The 26,731-nt window shown below is 59.6% G+C and overlaps 1 protein-coding gene across 8 annotated transcripts in view; it reads right to left on the bottom strand.

Annotated features, from left to right (window-relative positions):
• The window catches only part of RBFOX3 (RNA binding fox-1 homolog 3), a 164,137-nt gene that overhangs the window by 108,986 nt on the left and 28,420 nt on the right, over window positions 1–26,731 (bottom strand). Inside the window, exon 1 of one of the 8 annotated variants that reach the window (XM_032199650.1) lies at window positions 19,781–19,890. The exons of the other annotated variants lie outside the window; for them this stretch is intronic. The gene's annotated coding sequence lies outside the window, so the exon portion shown is untranslated. Of the gene's footprint in view, window positions 1–19,780; window positions 19,891–26,731 lie in introns of those variants that run through there. 8 annotated transcript variants of the gene reach the window in all.

The following is a 26,731-nucleotide window of genomic DNA, read 5'->3' as shown; positions in this document are numbered from 1 at the left end:
AATAAATTTGTTGTGGAAAGTATCAGTTTAAAAGCTACCGAACACTGCATGCAAACGAGCCACAAGCTCTGAAGCCTGACCGTGCTTCCTATTACTGCCAAGAATTACCAAGCAGCTCGCAAGAAGGCTCAGCTCCAGCCCCCTGCACAGGAGAGCCAAGGCAGTTGGCCCGCAGAGGGGCACAGGCTGGTTAACAGCTGGTTTACCTTCACGACCTCAAAAAACACAGCAGGAGCCCCAAATCACCCCCAGGGGAGCCGCTGCTGGAGCAGTGCCTGAGCACACCTCACTGCCCCCAACCCCAGGGAGACCCCGGGCTCCTGCAGGAACCAGGACTGGGCACCACGCCGTGCCCAGCACCACGGCACTGGGCTCCCACTGGTGAAACACCCCCAGCCCAGCTCAATGCCTCGGCTGGCAGCTCCCCAGATTCGCGCCATCCTCCCTCCCTCCCAGCCTGTGCGCGTTGGACCAAGATCTCTTTCCCCAGGAAGGCAAAGACCAGCAGCACAACACACCCCCCAGCTGCTTCCAAAGAGTCCTGTCCCTCTAATAGAAGCAATAGCCCGAGCATTTTTAACACGATATTTTAACCAGCCCCAACTCAAGCAGTTTCCTAGGTTGCTGGAACCCTTTACAACCCCCAAAAGGATTAGCAAATGATTTCTCTCTTTCCTTTCGATTCGGGAGAAGGAGAGGTATGTCGGCTCAATAGTAATTAGAGCGAACTGCAGCTTTTAAGCAGCCAAAGCTCATGTTACCACCGAGATGCAGGAATGATCTAATCAGACACTGGGGTCAGATAACCAAAAAAAAAAATAAAAAATCTTAAAGGAGATCAGAACAGCTCACGCCTGCTCCAAGCGGAGCGTGCCGAACCTGCCTGCTGCCAACGGGCGCGATGGCACCGAGCGGCTGCACGGCACCTGAGAGGCAGCGGCAGCAGCAAGCCCGCCCTGCACCCTGCGTGCTCGGCCTCCATCCCGGGGGAGGAGGAGGAGGATCCCCCCCTTCCCCACCTCAGCCGGGTGCAGCGCTGCCCACCAGCAGCTGGAGGGAAGGCAACGAGCTCTGCTTTGCTCTCCTTTGGTCTCCCTCCTGCACGGCTCCACCTCGCCTTCCACCCTCCCTTTGCCCTTTTGCGCATTTAATCTGCCCCCTCAACCCCGAATCAAGTAGGATGCAAGTTCAGTTGGGTTGGATGCTACAGATTAGATTGCATCTGTCTGGGTATAAATAATTTACTGCTTGATGGTCAGAGTGAATTTAATTAGTTCTTGTTCTCCTGATAGAATCAGCCCACCGCTGCTAAAGCATTTCACTCCGAATTAGCCTGAAAAGGACTAACAAGGCAGTGCTAATTTTACACACATGACATCCCCCGCAGTCTCTGAAAATACAGCTCCACGGAGCACCATGCGCTGCAGTCCCTGCCTGAGGCTGGGGGAGCCAGGGCGAGGGAGAACAGAGCCCGGCACAACCTGCGAGGAGACGCGGGGTGCGCGCGGACACGGGCAGGGGCAGCAGGCACCCAGCTCCCCCCTGCGCTCTGCCTCCTCCCAGCTCCTGGTCCCCGTGTGCTGGGGGGTGCCGTGCCCCCACAGCCCTGGGTCAGAGCCACACTCACCTGCCCCCCATGGCCCTGCTGGCCATGGCAGGGCTGGGACAGCACAGCAGCACCGCCGGCCCCAGAGCTGCCCTGGGTGCACGATGCAGCCCCCGCTCCAATGTCCCTGCTGCCTGGGGTCCCCCCTGCCCCCTCCATGCCCAGCATCCCAGTCGGGTGGGGGCTGGACATCAGCCTCTGCCAAGCCAGCACTGTGCTGCTGCAACGGATTTAGGTACAACCAAAGAAACCAACGGCGGCAGCAATTCCTCTGTCCAAACCACCAGCTACCATTTGCCGTGGATGCCAAGAGCGCACCGCACCAGGATTCACACAGACACGGCCCCAAGTGGTCCTGGCCTCAAAGGCCACTGCATGGGGCAGAAGGGGAGCAGGGGGAGCAGAGTGCCATGGCCCATGGGGCAGGCGGGGATGCCGGAGCCCACCCTCAGCGCTGGGGCCAGCAGGAGCAGCAGCTCCATGCCCACAGGAGCGGCCCCGGGCAGCGCAGGGCTGTGCGCTCCCCCTGCACCTCGCCACCAGACCCTGCGCTCTCCTCTGAGGACAGCATCTCATTGACCGTAATGCTTTACTGATCCTGCCTCCCTCCTCTGACCTACCCTGTCTCCACCACGATTTATGCTCCACATTAGCAGTCTAACGAAGCCTCTTCCCACACCGCCGGTGCGAGGTGGCACTGCAGACGTCTGAGCTGCGCAGAGCGCACGGTGCCCGGCCACATCCCCTCCAACAGCCCCAGTCCCCACCAAATGAAGGGTGATGAAGGCTTGGTGCCCGGGAGCACAGTGAGGACAGGTCACTTTGCCCCTGGCCCCAGGCACATGGATACTGCTGAGAGCAGGACAAGAGCAGGACTTGCTGAGCCCGTCCTGTCCGTGCCCTCAGGTCGCACCAGCTCTGCCCTATGTCCACCAGCCCTCAGGCACAACCCCCCTGCAGACACTAAGCTGGGAGATCTCAGCCCAGAACTGAAATTCTGGGATGCTGGGACAGCAGGGAAAGGCTCAGCGAGCACCACAGCAGCGGGGATGCTCCCAGGGCCGCTGCCAGAGGGAACCTGCCCGGGGTGACCGCACTGGGGACCGGGTACCCCTGCCTGGAGCAGAGGGGGCAGACGGGCACCTCCAGCACCAACCCCGTGGGTCACCCGCCGGACAGCACCGTGCACCGGGACGGTCACACTCCTGCAAAAAGAACTACCAGGCTCATTTTCCCCACTCAGCTCCTAATCGCAAGGCTCTGGCTCTAAGCCTATAATCCAACATGCAGCATCTCACTCAATAAATCACCCCGTAAAGGCGAACCAGCAAACAGCTATCAGCAGCTGTCAAGAGCCTGCAGGCAAAACCCACCATCCCTCCAGTAAGCAGCGGGAGCTCACCACCTCTCCCTGCGCCCTGACAAGCGGCTGGTGGACCACCAGCACCGAAGGCAGGCGCTGCAGCAGGGACGTGGCACGGGCACGGCTCGAGGCACCGAGCGGTTCCCCAGGCACAACCGGGCAGGGTGGGGGAGGCAGCATCTCTCCCTCCCTCCCTCCCTGAGCTCTGCTCCTGTCTCTAATGTGGCAGGCACTCAGCAAGGGAGGGCTGAAAATCCCCAGCCCCAGCCGCTCCTACCCGTAAGGACGTCAGCAGCACCAGGAGAGATGCTCCTGGGAACCACGTGCAGCCCCTGCAGGACCCCGCTCTGACCCCCCCCCCAAGAAACCAGGCAGCCAAGTAGCGAGAGGAGAAATCCATCGCTGGGAGCGCTGCCAGGCAAGGAGAGCAGCGGCCACCACCACGTGAAATGGAGGCTGAGGGAAGGAGAAGAGGCTCGAAGGGTTCGAGCTGGAGCCCCGCAGCATCCCTCGGTGCTCGGGGCAGACCCAGCGGACCAGTCCCAGCTGCGCTCCCAGGCACTGCTCGTGCTGGGGGACATCAACCACGAGGGCTTCTGCAGAAACGCAGCAGGTCCAGCACCTGCCGAGACCTTCCCAGCAGGTCTGGGGCACGATCCACCACGGCCACCCCTGCCCAGAGCACGAAGCCCAGCACCCGGCAGCCCCGGCCCCCCTGTGCCTCCCCCCGCCTGCAGCAGGCAGTGGCTGCTGTCGGTTCGTATAGCTGCCCTCGCTCCTATTTACATGTAAGCTGTGCTGACACCTCCTCTTCATCAGTGCCAGGGCCTTCCTCGGAGGCCATGCATCTCAAGCAGGACAGCACCATAAATATTGCATAGGAGGTGTTTCTAATCTAGTTATGGGTTCAGCCTCTCATGCTCTTCCATCAGGGAGCCTTGGATTGAAATTGAAGTGTATTAGTATAATTTTATCAGGTTTTATTAAGCCTGGGGTCTTACGTTTTTGATATATAGTTTTAATTAAGTTTTAAGTCAAAGAATGCAGTTGCTCATATTTTATCTTGCCATGTCACATCAGAGGGAGGCAGTTAATCAGCACGTACAAAAACTTCCCGTTGCCCGTGATGAACGCTGGCGAACTTTTCCTGCAGGGACCCCACGGGCAGCGGGGACGCACGGCCCTGGGCTCTCCCTTCTCCTGCACATGTCTGTCCTGCCGTCCCCGTGCCACCCGTCCCATCCTCGGGGGGACACATCCCCAGGACCGCTCCTCTCTCAGCCGAACTGCCCTGGACCTGCAGCACCCCCAGGGCTCTGAGGGGACCTGCCAGCATCACCCCCTCGTGCCGAGGGGCCCGCAGCTCTTGCCCTCCGTTCGCAGGCTGCTGCAGCAGGCAGGCAGCGTGCACTGCCCAGCTTCTGGGGCCTGGGCATCCCCAGCGAGATCGGGCACCAGAAAATCCCCAGCAGACAGAGCAGCCCCGTGCCAGCCTCCTGCAGCGACCCCAGAGCCAGACCCACTCCTGGAAGTTTCCCTCCTACGTGGGGAAAGGGAATCCCAGCCCTCAGTGCTGGGCTCTGTGCAGGAGCAGCAGCCCCGGGACGCTGCCAGCCTCGCACCAACGGGGCAGCTGCTCTCCTCTCCTCTCCTCTGCAGATCGCCGTTTGGGGACCCGAGGCCTGGGGACGTTTGCCAGCGAGGGCAGCAGATGGCATCGCAGCTTGCGCTCACCCTCTGCAGCTCCGCTCAGATGGAGCCCGAGGGGCTGCTCCTCCCCGAGGGGGGGTGAGCTGGGGGCAGCAGCGAGGGGCAGCCCGACCCTCGTGGGCCACACGGAGAGCCCACAGATGCTCGCAGGGCAGCAGCTGCCCACCCCACAGGCGGGGACTCTGGGGAGGGCTGCGCACCCGCCGTGCTCCTGCCAGGCTCATCCCCTCCGCTGGGGTGGCAAAAACCTTGGAGGGTGGCTGGGAACGGAGACAGCAGCAGCCAGGGAAGGCTTTGGGTGCTCGGGCTCCTCGGGGCCTGCCCCCGCTCAGCGCCACCAGGTCCCTGCCCCTTGTCCTGCCAGAGCCACGCGAGGCTCGGGGCGGGCGCAGCAGCGGAGCGGGACCTGTCGCTCTGCCTGCAGGTGCTGAAAAATTTATCACCCAACTCGCAGGAACGAACTCAATTAAAAACCATTTTAATGGTATTACATTAAAAAAAAATAACACTCATATTTCCCACGTCAAGGTTCCTCTCCGTGAGAGCGGCAGAAGCCTCCAAGTGTAACATTACAAATGATGGGACCCGCGCTCTGCCAACAAAAGCCTGCGCACGGCCAGCGGGCTCCTGCCGCACGCTGCGATCCTGAGCAAAAAGAGCTTCCCCTGGCACCCTCCTCTCCCAATACAGGGCACGGCCTCCCCTTCCCCTTCCCTTCACCTCCCTTCCCCTCGCCCCCCAGCCTCACGAAGCCCTGGTTTTGGGCTCTGTGGGTTGGGCACAGGGAAGAAACCAACCGCCAGCGGGTGACACCAGATGGGGACGGCAGGGCTTGGCGAGCCCTCGCGGTGCTTCCTCCTCTCCACCTGTGCAATCTGTACCTGCAAACCCCAACCCGATCCAGCCCCAGGGAGGGGAATCCTGGTGGGGAAGGCTCCCCCCTTATTCCCTTCTCTCTCCCGAGCAGAGCAGCACACCTCTCCGTGCAGGTGTATAAATCAGCACAGCCTCCTAGCAGCGAGCGCAGTGCCCGACGCAGCAGGAGCCCCGCAGAGCCGAGGGCTCTGCTCCAAGCACCCCGGCAGTGGGGCTGAGGAAGCATCGAGGAGCCACCAGCTGCAGCCATCCCCCAAGGAAGCCCCCCAGGGGGACAAAGCAAGACCTGTTGGTGCAGGGGGCGAGGGCACGAGGCCGGGGCAGGGGGTGCCCACCGAGGCACCAGCCCCGCTCCACCGTGGGTCACCCACGCGGAGCCGAGCACGGGCTCAGTCCCTGCCTCGCACTCGGCTCCCCGCACCCCGCGGCAGCACGGCCCCCACTGCTCACACAAGCAGTTTCTGTCTATTTTCGGCTGCTCTGAGAGCTCCAGTTTCTATATGAGGAGAGAAACACCAGAAACACGGCTGCTTGGCTGCTTCTGTTGCTCGCTGCAATTTAAATTGCTTCTTCCCCAGCCCTGCAGCCCACGTCCCTCACCCCCCCCTGTGCCCACACCTCCAACCACTGCTGCTGCCCCGGAGCCCCACCAGCACCCACCCCAAGTCCCCCGGGCACCTCAGGGTGCAGGAGGAACGAGGTGGCCCTGAGAGGTCGCCCCAAACCTGGGCCAGCCCTGGGGAGGGGGCAAGGACCCTGGGAGCCCCCAGCCCTCGGGCAGAGCCCGCTCGGCTGCGCCCTGCTGGCACGGGGGTGCCTCTCTGGGGGTGCCTCCCTGGGGACCCACACCTCATCCTGGTGGGGCAACCGAGCCCACAGCCAGGCCAGCAGCGCTACTGAAACACTGTCAGGAACGGCGATGACTTCTTCCCAAAGAGGAGGGAGGGGAATCCCAAGGAGAGCAGGGATGATTTCCTTCATCAGTTGCAAGACTGATAGACTTGGGGGGATGGGAGAGTGTTTTACATTTCCTCCTTTCTCCTTTGCAAAGAAACAGAGATTTGGGGTTGGATTTGAACTTCATCCAGCAGAAAAAAAAAAAGAAGAAAAAAAAAAAAAAACTTTGAAAAGGACTCGGTTTGATTGTTTAACTCTCTCCGTCCCCACATTCCCATTAAAATGGGATTTGGGGCAAGAGGAGAGCTTCGAGCCCAGCAGCACCAACAGTGCACAACACCCCCGAGCAGGGCTTAACCCGGGGCTACGGCACCAGCCGCAGGAGCTGGTTCCAGCAGAGCTGCCACGCAGCAAGGAGCTCGAGGCGCAGCAGAGGGCAGGGACAGCAGGGACACGAGCCCCGTCCTGGGGCAGCCACCTCAGCATCAGCGAGGGACCCCACGAGAGCAGCGCTGGGCCACGCTCCAACCCGCAGGTGCTACGAGGCAGAAGGCACGGACAGAGCCACATCCAGGCTGCAAAAGGATTCCCTGGGGGCCCGGGGCCGCACGCACATCCCACACTCCAGCTCCCACCGCATGCTGCAGACCCCGGCCACGCTCCCCCGGTGCCCCCGTGCCACCTCCCTGCCCTCACCCCCCACCACAAGCCCTGCGGGCACCTCCACGGGGGCCACAGCCACGGCTTAACCGGGCAGCGAGAGAACAGGGGGGGAGCGAGCTGGGGAGCGAGCGTGCTGCGTGTCATCTCGCTGCGTGTATTTATATCCTTCACAGACGCAGCATCCCTTTGTAAAGGCACGGAGCGCGTAGAGTCAGGGCTGTCAGTTCAGCGGCATGTTACAAGTGTTTGATATGGAGATTTTGGCAGTGGGAATGGATGTACCTCGCTGAGAGGTTTATGTAAAATGACAGCTTCTGGAAAATGAAGCACTCAGATTAAGGGGAAAAAAAAAATAAAAAATAAAAGTACAAACAAAAGGGAAGAGGGGCTCCCGCCCGGCGGGGCCAGCGCGGCTCTCCGTTCCCCGCCAGCCTGCCTGCGCCTCCCCAGCACCTCGGCTCCTCGGGCTCTGCTCCGCTCCCCCGCTCAGACCGCTGCCCCATTTTCATCTCAGCGCTCTTCCTCTCCCCCTTGTTTACTGGGCTGAGCCTTTTATCACTGGCTGCGCGTGGGCGAGCGTGGGAGGGAGGCAGGGAGGGAGGCAGGGAGGTGGATGCCTCGCAGAGCGCTGCTGTCAGAGGCCCGGAGCAACTCCTGCCATCGCGGCGCTGCGCAGGGGGAGCTGCAGAAACCAAGCGGGCTGCGGGTGCGGGGAGCGGTGCCCCCGCCGCGGGGACGGGTGCTGAGCTCTGCAGGATGCTCAGAAATCTGCATCCAGAGGATGCAAAGCACCGGCCCCAGGGAGAGCAGAAAGGACCCGGCCCTGGGGGGGGCAGCCCACGCAGCGGGCAGTGCAGCAGCTCCCTGCAGCCCAGGCACCGCCGCCCCCTCCCCAGCCACCCCCAGCATCCTGCGACCGCTGAGCAAGGAGCCAGCAACCGGGCAGAGGGTGCCCCACAGGGAGGGATGGAGGCTCCGAGGGAGCCCTGCTCCCAGCTCCACGCCTGCCCTGCTTTGCTTTGCCGTGGCCGTTTTGCTCCTTTGGCTTTACACCCTCCTTGGCTGCCTCCAGCCCGGCGAGGATACGTGCCCATAGCCGGGGTGGAAGCAATTCCTGCTGCAGCAATAATGATCCATAAAGAAGCTGACTTGTTTCTTACCTCTCTGAAATGAAGGATGGTGATTACCCTACATCCCAGTCCACAAAGCTTAATCCAAATTGATGGCCTCCCAGAGATTGCTTCTCTTGCCTATCACCCAATCTAATACCCAACTCTCCTCTACCCACCTCTACTGAGTAGCAAAATGTCAGAGTAACTCATGCAGGCTCCGAACAGAGAGGCCATTCATCCTGAAGCGAAGGGCTCCTAGACCAGACACTAAATTAAGTGCAGGTTAGGATGGGTGGCACACGAGCCTGGCCCTCCCTGAGCCCCAAACTGCCTGGAGCAGGGCAGAGGTCTGCTCGGACCCCTTTGGGAAGGGGCTCCCCCGCAGCACAGGCTGCTCTGTGCTGATTTTGGGGCAGATCCAGAGGCCAGGAGCTGACCGGGAGGTCCCAGAGCTGCCTGCCCGAGCCCCCCCAATGCTGTCCAAACCTAAATTAGGTCTCGGTGTAAGCTCAATCCAGGCACAGGAGACCCCCAACCGCTTGGCACTGGGTTAAAGCAGAAGGAAGGAGCAGCCCGGGTCCTGACCTGGGTCACGGTCTGAAGCAGCCTGCTCTGCCCCACGGCTCCCCACGTGCAGCAGGAGCTCCAAGGCCGAGTTAGCAAACCCGTCCATCAGAGAGGCTGCACAGAGCAAAGCCACTGCCAGGCTGACCTGCTGCAGGGGTCCCAGCCTTACAACCACAGTGTGCACCCACGCCCCAAAGCCACGCAGCACCCACAAGAGCTCTCATTTCTAACAGTTGTGCTCCTGAGACCTCAAATCTCCGTGCACAGCTGCCCAATGAGCCCAAAAACCAGGCTGGCTGCAGCACGCAGCAGGACCGGGGCTGGTGGGATGCTGGTGCGGGTGCAGGCGCAGCAGCACGGTGCCCACGCAGCACCTCAGGCTCCAAACCCTGCTTGCAGGCTCTGGTGGCAGCAGAGCAGCGAGCCAGCACCACTGCCCCACGCTCCCACCCCAGGCACGGCTCCTCGGCACCCAGCCCTGCAGCAGAAGCCCCAAGCACTGCCCGTGCCCCCACGCCAGGGCTGCAGCCCCTGCCCGGCTCTCTGGGCACAGCCACACACGGTGCAGAGCTGAAAAGGCACGTGCTGGGCTGTGCACAGGTCTGCTTAGCCATAAACATCTGGGAGCAGAAGTGACAACGAAGGCTACGGCTGAACTGTGCGCCATATATTATGGCATACAGCACAGCCACCGAACTTAATTGCACGTATTTCCCCCCACACTTTAATGAAAACTGCGAGAAAAAGCTCTCCCATGTCCTACCTCCTGAGAAGATCCGCTGGCGAACGCACCTCTGCCCTTCCACCCATCACCTCCTCGGCTGTCCCCGCAGCATGGGCCCAGCACAGGACACAAACCCCAAGAGGCACCTGCTGCTTTCTCCCGGCAGCACCAGGCACAGGCCACCAGGCTCAACGCCTGCTCAATTCCCACCTTTGGAATTTCACGCTCCCTCCTTACCAAGGGCATCGCCGCCGACCTCGGGCATCACCACGAGCACCGCGGCTGCGCCCGCCGGCTCCTTGCCACGCACGCGGGGGAGCCCGGGCTCCTGCAGCCCCGGCGCCGGGCAGGCGAGCTGATGAACGTTCATAAATCAACCCTGCCTTTTGCTTGCTTAAGATATCCTCATTTATCCCGCACCACAGGTGTGCGTGGCACTTAGAGCCAGAGAAGCAGCCGAGCTCCCCGCCAGGAGAGCTTACTTTCTAATTAGACAGATAACAGCAAATCATGACAACAGACCACCGTGGGGAATGGAAGGGACTGCTGCTCTGCGGCCAGCGGGAGGTTTGGGGGCCTTTCTGACAGATACTCCACTTGTTTCGCATTCATTTCCCACACCTGATAATGGGAACGCAGCGGCAGCCCACACCACAGCCAGGGCCTGATGAGAAAACATTAGCAGGAGGAGGAGCGAGGGAGTTTGGGGAGAGGCTGCGGAGGGAAGAGGGGTCCTGCATCTGCTGCCCACCGCAGCCCTTCCTCCCCAGACACTCCGACGTGCTCAGCTGCCCCCCGGGCAAGGCAAAGCCACATCCACGCTCCCAGGGGGGCACGTGGGAGACAAAGGCACCTGCAGCAGGACGAGGAGGAGGGCATCCCATGGGCACCCCGCCGTGCCACAGCTTAAGAGCGCGTGGGGAGCATCCCTGGGGAGGCTGCGCCTGCTGGTCCCCGGGCAGGGTCTGCAGAGCTGGGGCACCGGGGAGGGACGAGTGCCCCGAGGAGCCCAGCACAGGCTGGCATCGCTCCCACCGCAGCCACTGGTGGGCAGCCAAACCAGGGGGAATGACCAGTATTTGGGGGGACAGAGCCATGGGGAGAACATCGCTGGGGGAGCAAGGAAAACAAACCCAAACCCAAAGGACATTCACAGAGCCACCGCAGATGAGGAGCGAGAACATCCATCAAGCAGGAGGATCCCGTGCAACCCCAAAAGGCCCCGAGCGCTGCCCTGCTCCCTCCACCATCCCCCAAATTTTCCTTCAAACCAAACTTCCCCTTGCATGGCAAGGCTGCAGCGTGTGTGTGTGCATGTGTTTTCAACCCAGTCTTTAAATGAGGTCTTTGCTGAGAATTTACAATTCCCCCATGGCCTCAATCTTGCAAAGATTGCTTTTTTAACACTGTTGGGCTTTAATTCTAATAAGCCTCCTCTTTATTACGGAACCAGGTCACATTGCCTTGACACTGCAAGAAAATCTTTCATCGGGAGGGAAAACAGAGAAGGGAAAAAAAAAAAAAAAAAGAAATAAAGAAAGGGAGGGAGGAGGACGAAAGGCGACACAAACAAACAGGAGCTGTTCACTTCAGCTGGGGGACTTTCTGAACCAGCAGAAGCCGGCGGCGGCCCAGCCGCAGGGCTGCGAGGAGCGAGGTGCCTTCCCGCAGCGCCGCCGCACGCCCCAGCTCCCGGAATTATTTCTGGTGCGGCTTCACCTCCCACGCACCCTCCCACCCTCCGCTGCTTAAAAATGCCGAGAGGAGCAGGAGGGGAAGCTTGACAAAACTTTGACAGACATAATGAGGACAAAGTTCAGTCCTGCCCTGGACAGATGGCTGTTATTACCAGCCTGGTGCACGGCTCCTAATTACCTGGCCCGCGCCGCGGGGATGGGAAGCGGCACAGCGGATCCGCGCGGCGGCTCCCAGCACCTGCGGGCCCCAAGCGCCCCTGCCAGCGAAAATCAAACCTTCCCCGGAGGGGGGAGGCAGTGGCACAGCTTCTCTCCCATCAGGAACAACTGCTTGGAGCTGCTGCGGGTCGATTTGCCCTTCTGGAGGCTCACCACTCTCCAGCATCCCAGCCGGCACCCAGAGCCCTGGCCAGGCGGGGGGGGATTTGCCACCTCTTCAGCTCCCCAACTTCTTGGCTTTGCCTAGCTCAAGCCATGCTACCACACCACATCTCCTGTTGCTATCTTATGTCATGGCCATCGCCATGGAAACAGACTGATCTCATACCCCACCTCAGCTCCCACGCCTGCATCCTCAGCGGCCCCTGGCTCGGGAAGGGCAGGGCGCTCGTTTGGCGTGCGCTGAGCGCCCTGGTCCCAGGCGGTGACACCCCAGCAGCCAAAGCACCGAGCACACCAAGCCCCTGGGTGCCAGTCCTGCTGTTAGCGACACCAGCCCCCTACCTCATTCCCATCTCACTTCGTGGCACGAGGCAGCTCGGTGCACAAAGCGCCGTCCCCGGCCAGCCAAGCAAGGAGCACCCAGCCCGTGCCAACAGCCAGCACCTTGCAGCCCCATGAGCCATCCCAGGCTGCGCACAGAGCAAGGTCTGAGCTGCCCTGGGCAAGGAGCCAGAGCCCCAGCCCCGGTTTTGGAGGTTGGAGCTGAGGTCTGGATGAAGCCGTGGCACCACTGGGCATGGAGGCAGAGCTGCAGGGCGTGCAGAGCCACGGCCACGCATGCTGCATTGCTCCTCCATGTTTCCAAAGGCAGCAGCAAGGCAGCTCAGGTCAGAAACAAGACACAAGCATCTCTTTCCCATGCTGAAGGGGACCCAAATCCACCCCCCAAATTTTTGCTGCTGGGCTGTTTGATGAGCAGGGGAAGGGCGATGCTTTATGAAGCCGAGCAGTCCAAGCACGGGAGATGAAAAGCCCCTTCCAGGCTCGGTAAAATCAGGGCTCCCTGAATCACAGCCTCTCCCACACGAGAGCACAACCGGGATTCACAGCTGGGGGAGGCCAGGGCTGCTCCAAATGTAGATGTTTTAATTCTTAATGCTAGCAGCTGCACTTAAGGCGCGAGAGGCATGGAAGCCATGCACAGGAGTAACCATGGCAACTTCACGGAAGTTAAATAAAAACTTCTTTAAAAAAAGATAACGAGGTCCCTGAATCATGCTTTATCAGCTATGTTGCTATAAAGATCGAGATACAGCTAGCTCAGGATTCCTAATTACTTCTGCAATATACTGTAGATAGCTTTATTTAAAAAAACCTGGCTCTGCGTATCATTATTTAGGCCCCTCTCCATGCCCGGATTTGCATATTCCATGAAGCACATTCTCACCCGGATCTGCCTGCGAGCGCCTTCCCATGCAGCGCCTGCCTACGCGCGGCGCTCGGGGCTTCTGCAGCGGAGCCCCGACCCCCTCCTCCCGCGGGGGGCACGGGGAAAGCCCCCGCGGCGCCGCCGCCCCCCGGCCACCCCCGGCGCATCCCTGCCGGAGCCACCGGTGCGCAACGGGAGCGCCCCGTGCCCGGGGGCTGCAGCACAGCTCGGAGCGACTGCAGCAGGCGCTGCACCCAAATGCAGATTCCCCGGGCTGCCTGCAGAGCCCCCGGGCGCAGAGCGCTGCGGGCCAGCCCCCACCGTGTGCCGAGCCCCCCGCCGGGCAGACCCGGCTGAGTGGTGACACCCCAGCCCCGGGGGTCACCTTGCCACAGCCAGGATGAGAAGCAGAAGCAGCATTTGTGCCTAAATCAGGGAGCAAGCACGCGGAAAGCATCAGCTCCCTGCATGCTACCAGCAGGCAGGAACTCCTGCACTGTCCAGAAGTCAACCTGTGAGCTGTGAGGGATCTCCTGCCCTTTTATTTTCCCCTATAAAACGCTCTCAGACAACCCCAGCCAGTGCTGGGAGAGCAAACGGCCATCCCCAGCCTGCAGAGGGATGCTCGCTGGTACCCTGACTGTGCCATGCCCCTAAGGCATCGTGAGACCCGAGCGCTGTTTGGGGAAGGTTCATTAAAAACATACCACATCCATCAGCCAGAAAACCCACACGAGGCAGCTGGTGCAGGATCCGCCAGCAGCTGGGGACCCTCAGTGCCACCCCCCAAACCCCGTGGGTGCCCACCCCAGGGCTCAGCAGGGCCCTGCCGCTGCCCCACGCCTCTCCCCTGCCGTGCTCGGCCCCAGGCAGGGGCACCAAAAGCCCCCAGGCCCCCTCGGGGAGGGCTCAGCCGATGGAAATCGCAGCCCCCCCGCTGCACACGGTGCCTCCAGAGCCGCGGACGGTGAGTGATTTATTCCGACCATTGCTGCCTCTCGGAGGCATCGCTCCCTGCCAGCCGTGCAGCACTTTAATTGTCCATCAAGAGGAGCAGGGAAGAGCTGTAAATCTCCCCCTGCGGCCCCCGGAGCCCAGCACTGCAGCCCCCCCATCCCCGGTGGCCTCATCCCCTGCCTGTAGTGCTGGGGGCAGACAGCGCTGCCCCCTCCAAAAAAATAATAAAAAAAAAAAGCATTGCTGCATCTCATCGTGCTGCCGCCAGCACTCCGGGTACCCCCCAAAATTAATTTCTCTTTCTTTTCTCTTTCTCGGTGGTTAATTCACAGACATCACGTTCAACAACAGGATGGCAGCTCTTCTGTTAAGGAGGACGTTCTGCACGCAGACTTAAATAGTTATTTCAATTCTTCACTTTCACAGCTTATGTTAAGGCTAAGGGAATTATATTTATTATTTACTATGTTTTTTAAACTCATTTAATTTAAGCCAGTTCTGAATAGAAATTAGAATTCAATTAAATTGTGGGGGAAAAGTCAGCATTTTGAAGCAGATTATTAAGTAAAGCTACATTAAACATGTTGGAAGCATAAATATCTAGGAACAAGTTCTATATTTAAAAGTAGATTTATTCAGCAAAGGAAGTATCATCTGCGGTTCAGGAATTTAAGAACTAGTTATCAAGGTCACAATTTCAGAAGCAGATCTCAAATTCTCGCATCTATGCTTTACCCGGAGCCTGATTAAGAGTTTAGAAATCTGGAAAACTCTTTTTCTCTGGCTCCCTGCACGAGAATTAATTGTTTATTGATCTGACAAGAGGAAAATATTCTCTCTCTGGCTGCAGAGGAGGTGAACCTGTTGTCAAAAGTTGTTTTATCACTTCCATAAATTCTAGCTGTAATGACTTCCTCCGGTTCAATAATTCGAGTTGCTCTAAACACCAGCAGTACACACGACCTCCTCGAGCATTCCTTGAGATTATTCTAACAGATTACAGGAAGTCAGGTCATTACGCCGCTTCCCAATTTCCAGAAGCCTTGAACTCCCAAAGCCAGCCTTGCACCTTCCCAGCCCCAGCCAGCCCGCTCTTCCAGCTGCGCCCCCTCCTCCTGCAGCCAGCCGAGGGCAGGCAGGCTCCGTGCCCCCCGAGCCGTGGTGAGGGGTCCCACGGCACCAGGCACACCGGTGACGAGGACAAGGGATCCAGGACAGGGCTCAGCATCAGCCCCAGGAGCCGCTGCTGCCCTCCTCTGCCTCCACCTCCAACCCTGGGGGGCTCAGCAGTGTCCCCCCTGCTGCCACCTGGCGTGGGGGTGCTGGGTGAGCCCCGTACCCCCTTCTACCAGCTCCCTGTGCCAAAAAGCTTGCAGGATCAGGTGCAGCTTCCAAGCCCAAACCACCTAACAGGGAGCAAGCAGCACAAAGTGCCCCTCGCTGCCAGCCAGGAGCCGCGGGGCTGCTCGGGCTCTCCACCAGCTCAGCCACGCGGGGAGCCTGTCCTCGCTGCAGGACACAGCCCAGGAACGCGCTTCCCAGCCAGCAGCACAGCTTTGTACCACGGCTATAAATAAAATAACAGGTCTCCTGCCTGCAGCGGTCAGAGGAACATGGAGAGAGAGGGAGAGCGCAGCTTGAAAGGGAGCTGGGGCAACGAAGCTGGTGGCACGGGGGGCTCGGTGGGGGACAACAGGCAGAGGAGCTCAAAATCGTGCAGGTACAGCTGTGTCCCCATGGCACCACTGGGGGCCAAGGAACGCGGGGAGGAGACACAAGAGAGGGGCTGGGGCTCGAGCACGCCGCGGGCACAGGGACAGGGGCTGCTGCGCGCCCGCACTGGAGAGCGAAACATGAAAAGGGATCCCGCACTTGTGTGCTCATTTCTACCCATTAGAAATTCAATCTTGTCGAGTCTGGAAGACACAATGATGCCTGGAGCATCTCAGAGTGCGAGCTGAGCAAAGGAGAGAGCTAGTTTTAGATTGCTTTATTAAAAATAAAGTTTCAAAAAAAAAAAAATTTAATCTCAATAACTAATGAAATAACAGAGAAGAAAAATGTGCTTCCTCGCCTGGTATCTCAGCCTGTCAATTAATTTGCAAGAATGCACATCCCGAAATACCTCAAACGATTCCAGCAGAAAGCACTGGAACAGCGCTGACAACAAACAGCCCTGCTGCTACCAAGGGCTTGGGAGGCAAAGCAGCTGCCGGCCGGGCACGGAGGAGCACCCGGGGGCAGAAGCGATGGAGCAGAGGCTGCAGGCCCGAGCTGAGCACCAGCAGAGGGGCAGAAGGGGCTGGGAGGGGAGGGTGGGTCACCACGACCTCGCAGCCAAGACGTGGGAGGGCTGTCAGCTCGCACACTTGAAGAGCCGTCTCCTTTACACCGCGCTGCATTCAGCGGCAATGAGCAAGAGGCGTTCAAACCCATTTAGAAGCAAATGCTCTGCGGGTCACCTTTAAAACCCAGCTGAGGCACTGACTCACTCCGTAACCTCAGGAAACGGCACCTGAACCTCTCATGTTTGCTTATTCCTGATGGAAAAGGGGGCGATGTCACCAGCAGAGCCCCCCGGTCCCGCAGTGTGGACCACGCGCTGCGGCACAACCAAGCTGGCTCCTGCACCATCACCAGCCTGCCCCTGCCCAGCCCCAAGCTGCTGACGGCTTTTGGGAAGAACTTGGGGATGCTCAAGCAGCCAGCACAAGAGAAGAGAGCTGGGTTGGGCTCAGCACACCTCGGCGAGGCACGAGGAGCTTGACTGCCAGCAGCACACGGCTTGGCCATGCCGGCATCACCTCCTGTTAAAGCGCTCCCTGCTGAGCCTCACCACCAGCTCCCCCTCCTCTGCCACGGAGGGTCCATGGAGAGGCTGGTTCCACGGAGCAGATCATTCGTAAGAACTAATTATTCAGTGTGCTCTCACCCCATAACACCATAAATTAAAAGAGAACTCAAATAAATTAAGGAACTTCCCTCATGCCTTTTATTATCTCAATAACCTTCAGAGGCATTTATCTACCGTCAGCTGATCCATTTGAAAAATTGTGACGACAAACTAATTTAGTAAATGCACACACTTAAAAACCTTTATTTATCTACTGAATAAGCAAATGCAGCCCATGCTAGAAGAGCTGCTTGAGATGCGAGCCTGTAACGGGGACACCCGCTCCCCCCAGGTGCCCAAACCCAGCGCTCCCCTGTGGCTGGGGAGATCCGGGGCATCCCCTAAGGCATCGTGGCAAACGAGCTCAACTGCTGCACACAGAAACTACACCCCGGATGGGAGAGGAGCAGCTTGCCTTGCAGGAGGAGGAGGCGAAGCATTAGCAATCAGCAGCAGTAGCACGGAAAGACAGGCTCCAACACCAGCAAACGCACCGCGCAGGCTGCCCGACCATCCCACCGCCGGGATGTGAACGCAGTAATTAAGGACGACATGTTCTAGTGATGGGAGATGGAGAAATAAGTGCAACTGGGAGAGAAGCCCTTTATTCTGAAACAGAAAGGGAAAAAATCCATACCTTGATAAAAAGGTACTGTGGGAGTGGGAAACGCGCCGAGTTCACACGACTGGAAAGGTTTGGGAAAGGAGAGCTGGGGGAGCTGGTTTTCCAGGGGAAAAACATGGAGCAAGCGACAGCAAACCCGGAGACATCACCAAAAACCTCCCAGGCTGCCAGGGCCCCTCCTGCCATCACGAGAAGCAGGAAAGGAACAGACAGGCACCGCAGCAGCCCTGCGGCAAGGCGCAGGGTACCCCACGGGGGGATGCCAGCCTCGCGTTTCCAACAGCGTTGCCTCGCACCGACTGGGCTCCAGGAGGAGACGGCTGCCCGTGGTGCCTCCTTCAGCACCTCCAGCTCTGGAAGTCAGTCCCTGGCTGCTTCCCAAACTGCCACGAATGAGCAAGAGCCACGGCTGCAGGGTGCTGCCCTGCCCCGGTACCCTCTGTGCCCCTTGAGGATCTGGTGCAGTTCAGATCCCAGCCGCAGCACCAGCCAGCAGGCTTGCATGCCTGGGCCCCCTTATCTGGTGCCCCAGAAGTACCAGCTCAGCTCCCTACACAGAATTTGTGACCCTCTGATCCATGTGAGAGAATCCTAAAGCCATGCCCCAGAAGCGATAGCTGTAACCCTGGCAGGAGTGTACCGAATGCTGCAGCAAAGCATTTATGTGCCCTTGTGCCAAGGCTTTCTGTGGTGCTGAACAATCCTCCAGATCACTTCAAAGGAGGAAAAAAAAAACCTCTCGTGTATTTTCTCTGGAATAACAAACAGAGCCTCTTCACGGCTCCCCAGAGCCAAGAACAAGTTCCCAACGACTGGCCAGATTTGGGCAGCCCTGCCAGCCCCAACCCGCTGCAATCATCCCTCGACAAAAATTATAAACTCCAAGCACTTTCTCCATCTATTATACAGAAAAAATAGCCTTCGTTTCTCGCTTTGTGCGGCTTTATCACGCCTCAACCATTTTAGCCTGAAGCCAGGAAGCTCTTTGGGGAACGGACTGTCTTAATCTGCATTTGCACAGCACCCAACAGAACAAGGCCTCCAGCCTGACTGCAGCCTTCGGGTACTGTTGTAATACAAATAAAACAGCGGCAGCAGAATACACCTTTCAAAGGCTGCAAGATGAACCGCAAGCCTCCGGACATGCTGGAGAATGCCAGGCAGAAGGAGCAGGAGCAAGGCTGCAGCCCCCCAAAGCACACAGCATGGTGCGGCCACCCTCGGCCATGCCCCGAGCCCCAGGAGGGACCCAGGGGCAGGCTGGCACTGGGACAGAAAAGCACGCAGCAGGGAACACCCCTGCTCAGAGCCAGGTTTCCGTGGAGGCAGCGAGCAAGTTCCAAACCCTCACAAAAAGCGACCAAAAACAGTCGGTGCTGTTAATGTCATGCTTACTGGAGTGAGAAGCTGAGAAATCCCCGCATCCCTGCTCTCCCCCCTCGCCAACCCCGCCTGCGCGCACCGATGCTAGCGAAGCCTCTCCAGCCCCCTAGGCAGGAGCTGTGCTGGCTCTGGGTGCTGTGGGGAGAGGGGCAGGGTCTGTCCGTGCCCCCCGCAGGCCTGCCCAGCACCTCGGCAGCTCCAGGCCCCCATGCCATGCGTGTTTACTTCAAACATCTGCGTTGGAACACTTGGACGCGGTGCCGCACACCGTGCAGCATCCTGGCATGCACACCGATGGAGGATCGACAGCATATGGGCGGCTGAACAACGGCGCTGTGCATTTACACACGCAACACAAATAAAGCAGGTGACTCTGGAAGGCCTCGGCTCCCTCCCTCCCTCCCCGTGCAGGGAGCCCTGGGCACGCCAGCACAGCCTCGCAGCCAAATTCCTGGAGACGGCACCCGCTTCGGGAGGGGAAAAACCCGGGGAGAGCTGCCCAAGCTGCGCTCCTCGCCTCGCTCTGCCCCTTCCCGGCGGGGCCGAGCTCTGCCCTGCAGCTTCGCCCGCTCGTGGGGGCTGCTGGCCCCAGCGGGAGCCTCTCTTCCTCCTCCTCCTCCTCACCCCACCGATCCAGGCTCCACCTCGCCCAACTTTTCCTTACGTTTTCCCTTCACCTGGAGGGCGTCATTTTAATTAGCGCAACACCCCTGCTAACAACAGCAGCTAATTAAGCCATCCGCTAAGCACCCGTAACGCGAACTTAACGAGAAGTTGTGCCGAGGCTTCCTCCGCGGGCACCGGGCAGGCTGCAGCCGCCAACTTCGGCAGCCGCCGCCGGGAACGCATCGCCGAGCAGCGCCCGGCCCCGAGCACCGGCAGCTTCGGGAAGGCGCCGCACCCCCGAGGGGAAACCTCCCCCCGGCGGCCCCGGGCACGGCGATGCCGCTCTGCGCCCCCCCCCCCCCCCGCTACCCCCAGAGCCCCGCGGGGCTCCCCCAAACCCCGGCCCCGACGGCCCCGGGGATGCCCCGACGGAGCTTCCCCGCCGCCCCCGGCGCAGCACCGGGGCGAGCCGCCCCCCCCTTCTCCGTTCCCCCCCCCCCGGTGACTCACTCTCAGAGGTCCCCGCCGCGGCGGCGGAGGCGCAGGGCAGCCGCGGGTCCCCGCCCGCCGAGCGGCATCTCCCGAGCAGCGGCGACCGGGGCAGCCCGGCGGCGGCTGGGGGGGGGGGGGGGGCGGCGCGGCACCGCCTGGGCTGGCCCCGCCTGGGCTCGCCTCGCACGCGGCTGCGCCCGCGCCACCGCCCCCGGAGCCGCCGAGCGAGAGAAGCGGCGCTGGAACCAACGGGAACGGCTGGAACCAACGGCAACCAACGCGCCCGCCCCCGGCCGCCGCCACCACCACCACCGAGAGCCGCGGGCGGGGGCACGTGCGGCCGCGCCGCCCCCCGGCTCCCCCCCGGCCCCCGCCTCCTCCTCCTCCTCCTCTTCCTCCTCCCCGGCCCCGAGCTGCCCCCGCGGAGCCGCGCGCCCACCTCCTGCTCCTCCCGCACCGCCGGTGCGCCCCGGGCGCGCTCCCGCCGCAGCCCGGCGCGTTCTCGCGGCACGAGGCGCGCTCCCAGCTCGGGATTAGGAGGGGGGGGGGGCGCGGGCCGGTTCTGCCCCCCCCCCCCCCCCCGAGGGGAGGTCGCTGCTGCCTGCGGGTGGGCGAGGGGCTGCGCCCGGGGGCTTCTCCCGGCGCGTTCGGTGGCACCGGCTGCGGGCAGCACAGCGAGGGGTGACCCCCCCCTGTCAGCACAGCGAGGAGGGAGCCCCCCCGGCTCAGTGCAGCACCCAACGCCCCGGGGATGGGCACCCAGGCCTGCTGCAGGGCAGCAGCAAGGAGCGAGATTTTGGTTCCTCGCTGCAAACATTGCGAAAACCAAGTTGGTGCACGGAGCCCACGGGGTGCAGGCTCACAACACAGCCAGGGTTAACAAAACCTCGCTGCGTGCCTCAGCCCCTTACCCTTCCTTCTCTTCAACTCGAAGGCAAGGACCTCTGGGCGCTGATCTTGGCGCTCCCTCGGCAGCTGGATGTGATCGTCCTCCCCCGAGCTTTCCGCCGGAGCAGACCTCTGGCTCCCCCAGCCCTCCCATCCTCCTGCTGTTTGCCTCCTCTCTCAGGCAGCCGGCTGAGCGCTGGTGCAGACCCGCAGTGCAATGTTTTGCAAGCCACTGGCTGCTAGAGGCCCTGTTGTTCTGCCCTTTCTCCTCTGGCTCACCAGCGGCTGTGCAAGCTCGCTAAAATAGTAATGAGCGCCATCTGTTTGAGCAGCACAGCTCCATTTAATCAGGTGTGGCCGGACGGTCGTGTCCCCTCTCCTGAACCTGGGAGAGGTTACACAACACAGATGCAGCAATCAGGTCCTCACAGCCCTGCCAGAGTCACCGTAAGCACCTCAGAGCTTTTTCTGGCTCGAGTGATCCGTTTGTGGTTTCCAGCAGTGAAGGTTGTGGCAAAGCTTCCCCAGTTACATTGCCTGGGAAACATCTGGAACACCCGCAGCCTGCTGGAGTCAGTGACTTCCCCTGAACTCAGCGCAGGGGCTGTCCCGAGGCGTTATTCCTGTCCTGCAGAGTCCACGTGTGGCACTCCGGGAACAGGCCCCACTCCCCCTTCCCCTCCTGACCCGTTTGCTCCTGCCTCCAAGCGCTTTGAGGAACCCTCTGGAGAGAACCCTCGGGGTTACGCAGAGCAGCAATGTGAGTGCGGACGATGAAATGCACCGAGCGCACCTCATCCATCCAAACATCCATTCTGTATGATGAACGTGTATATTTTTAGCCCTCGGGGATGCAGCAGCAGCCCAGAGCCCAGCCTCGCCGCCCTGTCAGGGAGGCAGCAGCCTTGTTCTCACGCCCTGCCAAACAATGGGAGCGCTCAGCCAGGATGGCTCCTTGCTATGCCCCGCTGTGCTATTTTCTCACGGTTCATTGAGGCCGAAGATGCTTTAGGCAGCAGATTTGGAGAAGGGGGAAGCGGGAACGCGGGAGAGAGAAGCTCTGCAAAATTTCTCCGCATTCGAGCCCCCGAGCTGGGTCCCTGCCGACATCTGTTCCTGGAAGCTGGTGCCACTCGGGAGGCGCGCGTGCAGCGGGGCGATGCTGCGGGATTGCTAGGCAACCCCACGCTGCCAGCAGCAAGGGGCCAGGGAGCAGCACGCAGCCAGGGCTCGCACCCACTCCCCGGCAGGGAAAAGCGGGCAGGGGGAGCGGAGCCCACCGAGGAGCCTCGCTGCGGGGCCAGGAGCAGCACCGGGGCCTGGCCGGGGAGAGGAGGAGGAGGAGGAGGAGCGGCGAGGGGACGGGAACGGAGAATGCGCGAGAGCAGCAGTTGAGGGAAGAGAAGCAGTTAGGAAAACACGAGTCAACAAAACCCTGCCTTTTGGCAAGGTTGTTATGTGAACCAGAAGGAACGAGTATTAATCTGGAAAAAAATATTTGTTTTTCTTAGCTTTTTTTTCACAGCCTATTTGCCACTTAGAGCCTCAGTTTGGAGGAAGGCAGAGTTGTTAAATCGCTGCTGCTTTTTTAGCCGTAACGATGAGGTTTTCCTTTTCATAGCTGTGGCTGGGGAAGAGACCTGTTGCGGCTCTGCCTGGGGGTTTTCTTGCACGCAGTTGCCATGAGCAGGGGCCACAGCAGAACCACGGCACGCAGGGACCCTCCTCGTCCCCAGCACTGAACGTCTCATCCCTGTTTTTCCCTCTGCAGAACCCAAACAAGGAGAGTGCCAAGCAGCCAGTTCCAGATCTGCAGAAATCATCTCTGCGATGCAACAGATGGTGCTCAGCCCGAGGAGAGCAGAGCAGAGCAGAGCAGAAGGCTGCAGCAGCCCCCCCGGGTCACCCTCAGAGGCTCCTGGGGACCCTCGACCTGCAGGTGCCCAGACCAGGCTCACCCCCCCCTCCAAAGCTTTGCTCGCTCTCCCAGCCCTTTGCTCACCTGGTGCCAAACACCCAAGGAGGCACTGCCTGCGCAGGTGATGCTCTGTGCTCGTTTGGCTCCGAGGTGGCACAGCTGAGCTCGGCCCTGCACAGGGGTGAGCGCACCGAGCCCTGCCTCGGATCAAAGGCCCAGAGGCACCGCGCTTCAGGAGCCTCCCCAGAGGTGTGGGGAAGAACACTGGGTGCCCGCACAGCCACGGCACGGACAGGGCAATGACAAGGCAGCGCTCAGATTTTTTTTTGGCATGTGTCAGAAGCCCTGACCCAAAAAACCCAAAGCAGAACGTGTAACACCCGACCAGAAAGTGAATGCGTGCCTGGTCATGGACGAGCTCAGCCTACAAAGCATTCTCCAGCACCGGAGAGTCGAGAGCCATGATAATGTGCTCTGAAATAATGCTTTTTTAAATACAATTTATGATAGATTTCATAGCTAAGTTATGCAACATAATGAGCAAATCTAAAATGTAATTGTCACTGCGCATTAACAGCAAAATCCTGAACCTCTATTATACTAACAAACTTATTAAATCAGTGAACATTGCATTGCATCAGTCAATTACTAAACCGATGCTCAGATCACTGGAACAATCTGATATCCATTAGACAGGCAGAAGGAGGGGAGCACATCACTGGAGCTGCCCACGGGGTGACATGTTTTAAAACACTCAATGTATTTACGCTTTTGATGCAGTGCTGCACCTGCGGGATGTTTTGCTGCCACTTCCCCTGTTCCCAACGCATCCCTAGAGTGCCGCTGTGCTGCGCATGCACTCGATGGGAAAAGGGCCGGGATCCAGCCTCACGACACTGCCTTCTCCGAGGAGCCTGAAGTTTGCCAGGGAGCCTGCAGGCTTTGGACCCCCTGGGGCAGGCACAGATCTGAGATCATCCCTGGCTCCAGGGCGGGCTGGCGGACACCCGCCAGGGCCACACGTTTTCAGCAAAGGGCATTTGCTGCAACAGCAGGACAGAGCACGTGAAGGCTGGCACGGACTCGGCCGCGTGCCCCCCGCTGCTCAGTGCCCGTCCGCTGCTGAGACCCCGTCCCCAGCTGCGCTCCCTCCTCGCGAGGTTGGTAAGCACGGGGTAAGCCGATCTTGGAAAGGCATCCACGCAAACATCTAAAGCGAAGTGTGCTTTGCACCTTGGTGTAGTGATTTGACACAGCACTAATTATGCAAATTAATCATTGGTAAATCAGGTACGTGTTTACTTATTTATTTTGCGTTTTGCACAGCAACCAGGCAGGAGGAGTGTTGTGAAAGAAAAGCTGCTCTATTTATTCTGATAAGAAATGTTTGGTAACATGTTGCATGATCCAACCTCCCCACGTTCTTTTTCAGATTAAATTCTAAATTGATTTGCTGGTATCATACCGTTCATAGCTCTCAATATGTCATCGCAGCTAATGAACCATGCCAGGGACACATTTATAACCCTCTATTAGCCTCTTCCATCAGGAAGGGATTTTTTTTTTTTCCCCTCCTTGTTCTGAGGTTCTGAAAGTTACAAAACAAAATAAATCAAAAACCGACCAAACAAAGCACCGGAACCAGAAGCAGCAGCAGACGTTACTGGAACTCAGACACTCCTGTGGCTGCCACTGCTCCCACCTCGGGATTTGGCTTTGATGTGATGCAGCTCATGTGAAGCAGCCCAGGATCAGTCACCCAAACCCCACCGATTCCCTACACCCAGCCGAGCAGAGCTCGGGCTGCTTTCTGAGCACCATTTACAAACTTCCTCAAGCAGCAGCCTCAGTGCACAGAAGGCAGAGAAGGAAGGCAGCTGCCGAGCCCGTCCTGGGGCCGGTGCTGGGGACCCTGCTCTGGAGGTGCCCCCAGTGCAGCACCACCGAGGTGGCCGTGCCAAGCAGAGCCCACTCTGTGCCCCCACGCCTGCAGCAGCAGCTCCATGCACAGCCTGCACCTCCTGAGCTGGGTCTGCTCCTCGGCACCAGTGTTTTGCTGCCTCAAAGCAAGCACTCCTGCACTTGGTTTCTCTGCCTGCGTGCTTTCCCAAGTGAGGGTTGGGACAAAACTCCCGCGGTTTGGATGCAGCTCGTCTCCAGTGGTGAATGGCCGAGGCTGGGAGATGGCGGTGGGAAGAGAAACTCAGCAGTGATCGAGGGGCTGCCCTCACCTTGTGGTGATTGCTGCGTGCGCTGCAGGAAGACAGCGTTTAAACCATGAGTCGAGTCCCCCTTCATTCCAAATGCAGTGCTTCAGGAACGGAGAGACAACTCTATTGGGGGAACAAGAGCTAATTAAATTTACTGGGATCATTGAAGAGGAAATTATTTAATATTCTGCATGGAATTTAATATAGGAAAGCATGAAGGGCCTTGTTCCATCAGAGATCGGTTCCTTCCCACACCCGAGTTCACACTGCACACCCAGCCCTGCCGCAGGCCAGGGGCAGCACAGCAGAGCTGGCTGGCCATGAGAACCTGGGCTGGGGAGCAGCACCCATGGGCTGCTGCTGCAAGAGCACCCTCTGTGCTCCTGGGGCACCCTCCGTGCTCCTGACTGCTGCCACGCTGGGCACCCATGGGGTACGGGGCTGCCTTGTCTCAGGTGAGCACCCACATCCACACGGGGCCATCAGCACTGACCTTAAACACCATCACCCAGCCCCATTCTGACAGCCAAAACGTTGCGGCAGCTTAACCCCCCCCATTTTGCTGCTCAGCCCAAGTTGCAGCCCGGGCAGGGTGCTCCAGGTTCTGGGATCAGGAGGACAGGGAGCGAACGCTCTCCCTGGCCGTGCACCTCTGCACTGCAGCAGGATCCGACCGTTCCCATTCCATGCACTTCGTGCCTGCAGCTCTCCAGCTTCACCCAGCTGCAGGGACCATCCCCATCCCATCCCCACCACCTCGGTGCCATGTGTGTGCCCGCCAGGACCCGAGCAAGCTGCCTTCCCTGCCACACGGGTGGTGACCAGGGACACCACGGCCAGAAAGCCCTCACGCCGCGAGTTTCCCTGCTGCAGCTGCACCGCGCCGCTCGCAGCTGCTCATCTGGAACCGTTTTGTTCTCTTCACTACACCCTGGCTCCTTCCTTGGCTGTTTAATGATTTTTTAGAAGCAAAATGTCAGGCTCCGCTCGCTACTGTTAAGAAAAAAAAATATAAAAAAAGCGCAGTGATCGCTTCCCAGATCGCTCCCCAAGGGCTGGCGCTGGTCCCCGGGACAGGCAGCCCCACAGAGGTGGGCGGTGGGGGGGGGCTCTCATTCCGGGCCAGCAGCCGGGGGCTCCTGCAGCCCCCCAGGGCCCTGTTTGGGTGGGGGAGCCCCGTCTGCCCCAGCTCCCAGCCCGCTGAGCCACTGCCCACGCAGCTCCCCGCAGCACCAGAGCCAGCCGCAGGGAAGCGCCGACTTCACTGGGAGCGCCGAGCAGTGCCGGCCCTTCTGGGGGCTTCCTTCTCCTCCCTCCATCCTTTCCACCACCCTCTCACACACATGAAAGTGATTATAAGTAGCAATAATTTCGCTTCTGTATTTATGTCACCAATACCTTCAGCTAATTCCTGTAGCTGCCAGCATGGAAGCACTAATACCTCTGCAAAAGACAAAGCAATTATTTCTAAACATAGCTCCCTTTCCTTGCATTGTCACCATCTAAATCACTAAAATCCTGGTCTGTTGTCAGCATCTTTCTCTAACTAGCAGGGGAAAAAATGATTTTTTTTTTTTTTTTCCCCAAAAAATAACATATCCATTGGCACAAAGCAAGCAAACCAACACGGCACCATCACCTTCCTGCAGCCCCCATGCCAGCTCGGAGGTGACACAAGAACAGAGCCCTGGGTGGGATGCTCGGGACGAGGGCTGAGATTCCCAAGTGCCTCCATGGGGAGAGCTCCGGAGCCTCCCCGTGGCCTCGCAGCAAACACCCTGGATGCAACAGAAACCCACAGGGATTAGTGACCCCTGCGAAGGCTGCCCCTTCCCACAGAAACCACAGCCAGAGGATGAGCAGGGGAAGCACTGAGGCAGGCAGCTGGTTCCCCAGGGACCCCAAAATCACCGCTGCAGCAGAGAAGCCCCTGCACCTTCCCCAGGTGAGGAG

Source organism: Aythya fuligula, chromosome 18, assembly GCF_009819795.1.
Source record: "Aythya fuligula isolate bAytFul2 chromosome 18, bAytFul2.pri, whole genome shotgun sequence".
NCBI classification, from domain to species: Eukaryota; Metazoa; Chordata; class Aves; order Anseriformes; family Anatidae; genus Aythya; species Aythya fuligula.
Note: the sequence above shows the minus strand (reverse complement) of the source record. Positions and strands in the feature narration are given on the sequence as shown.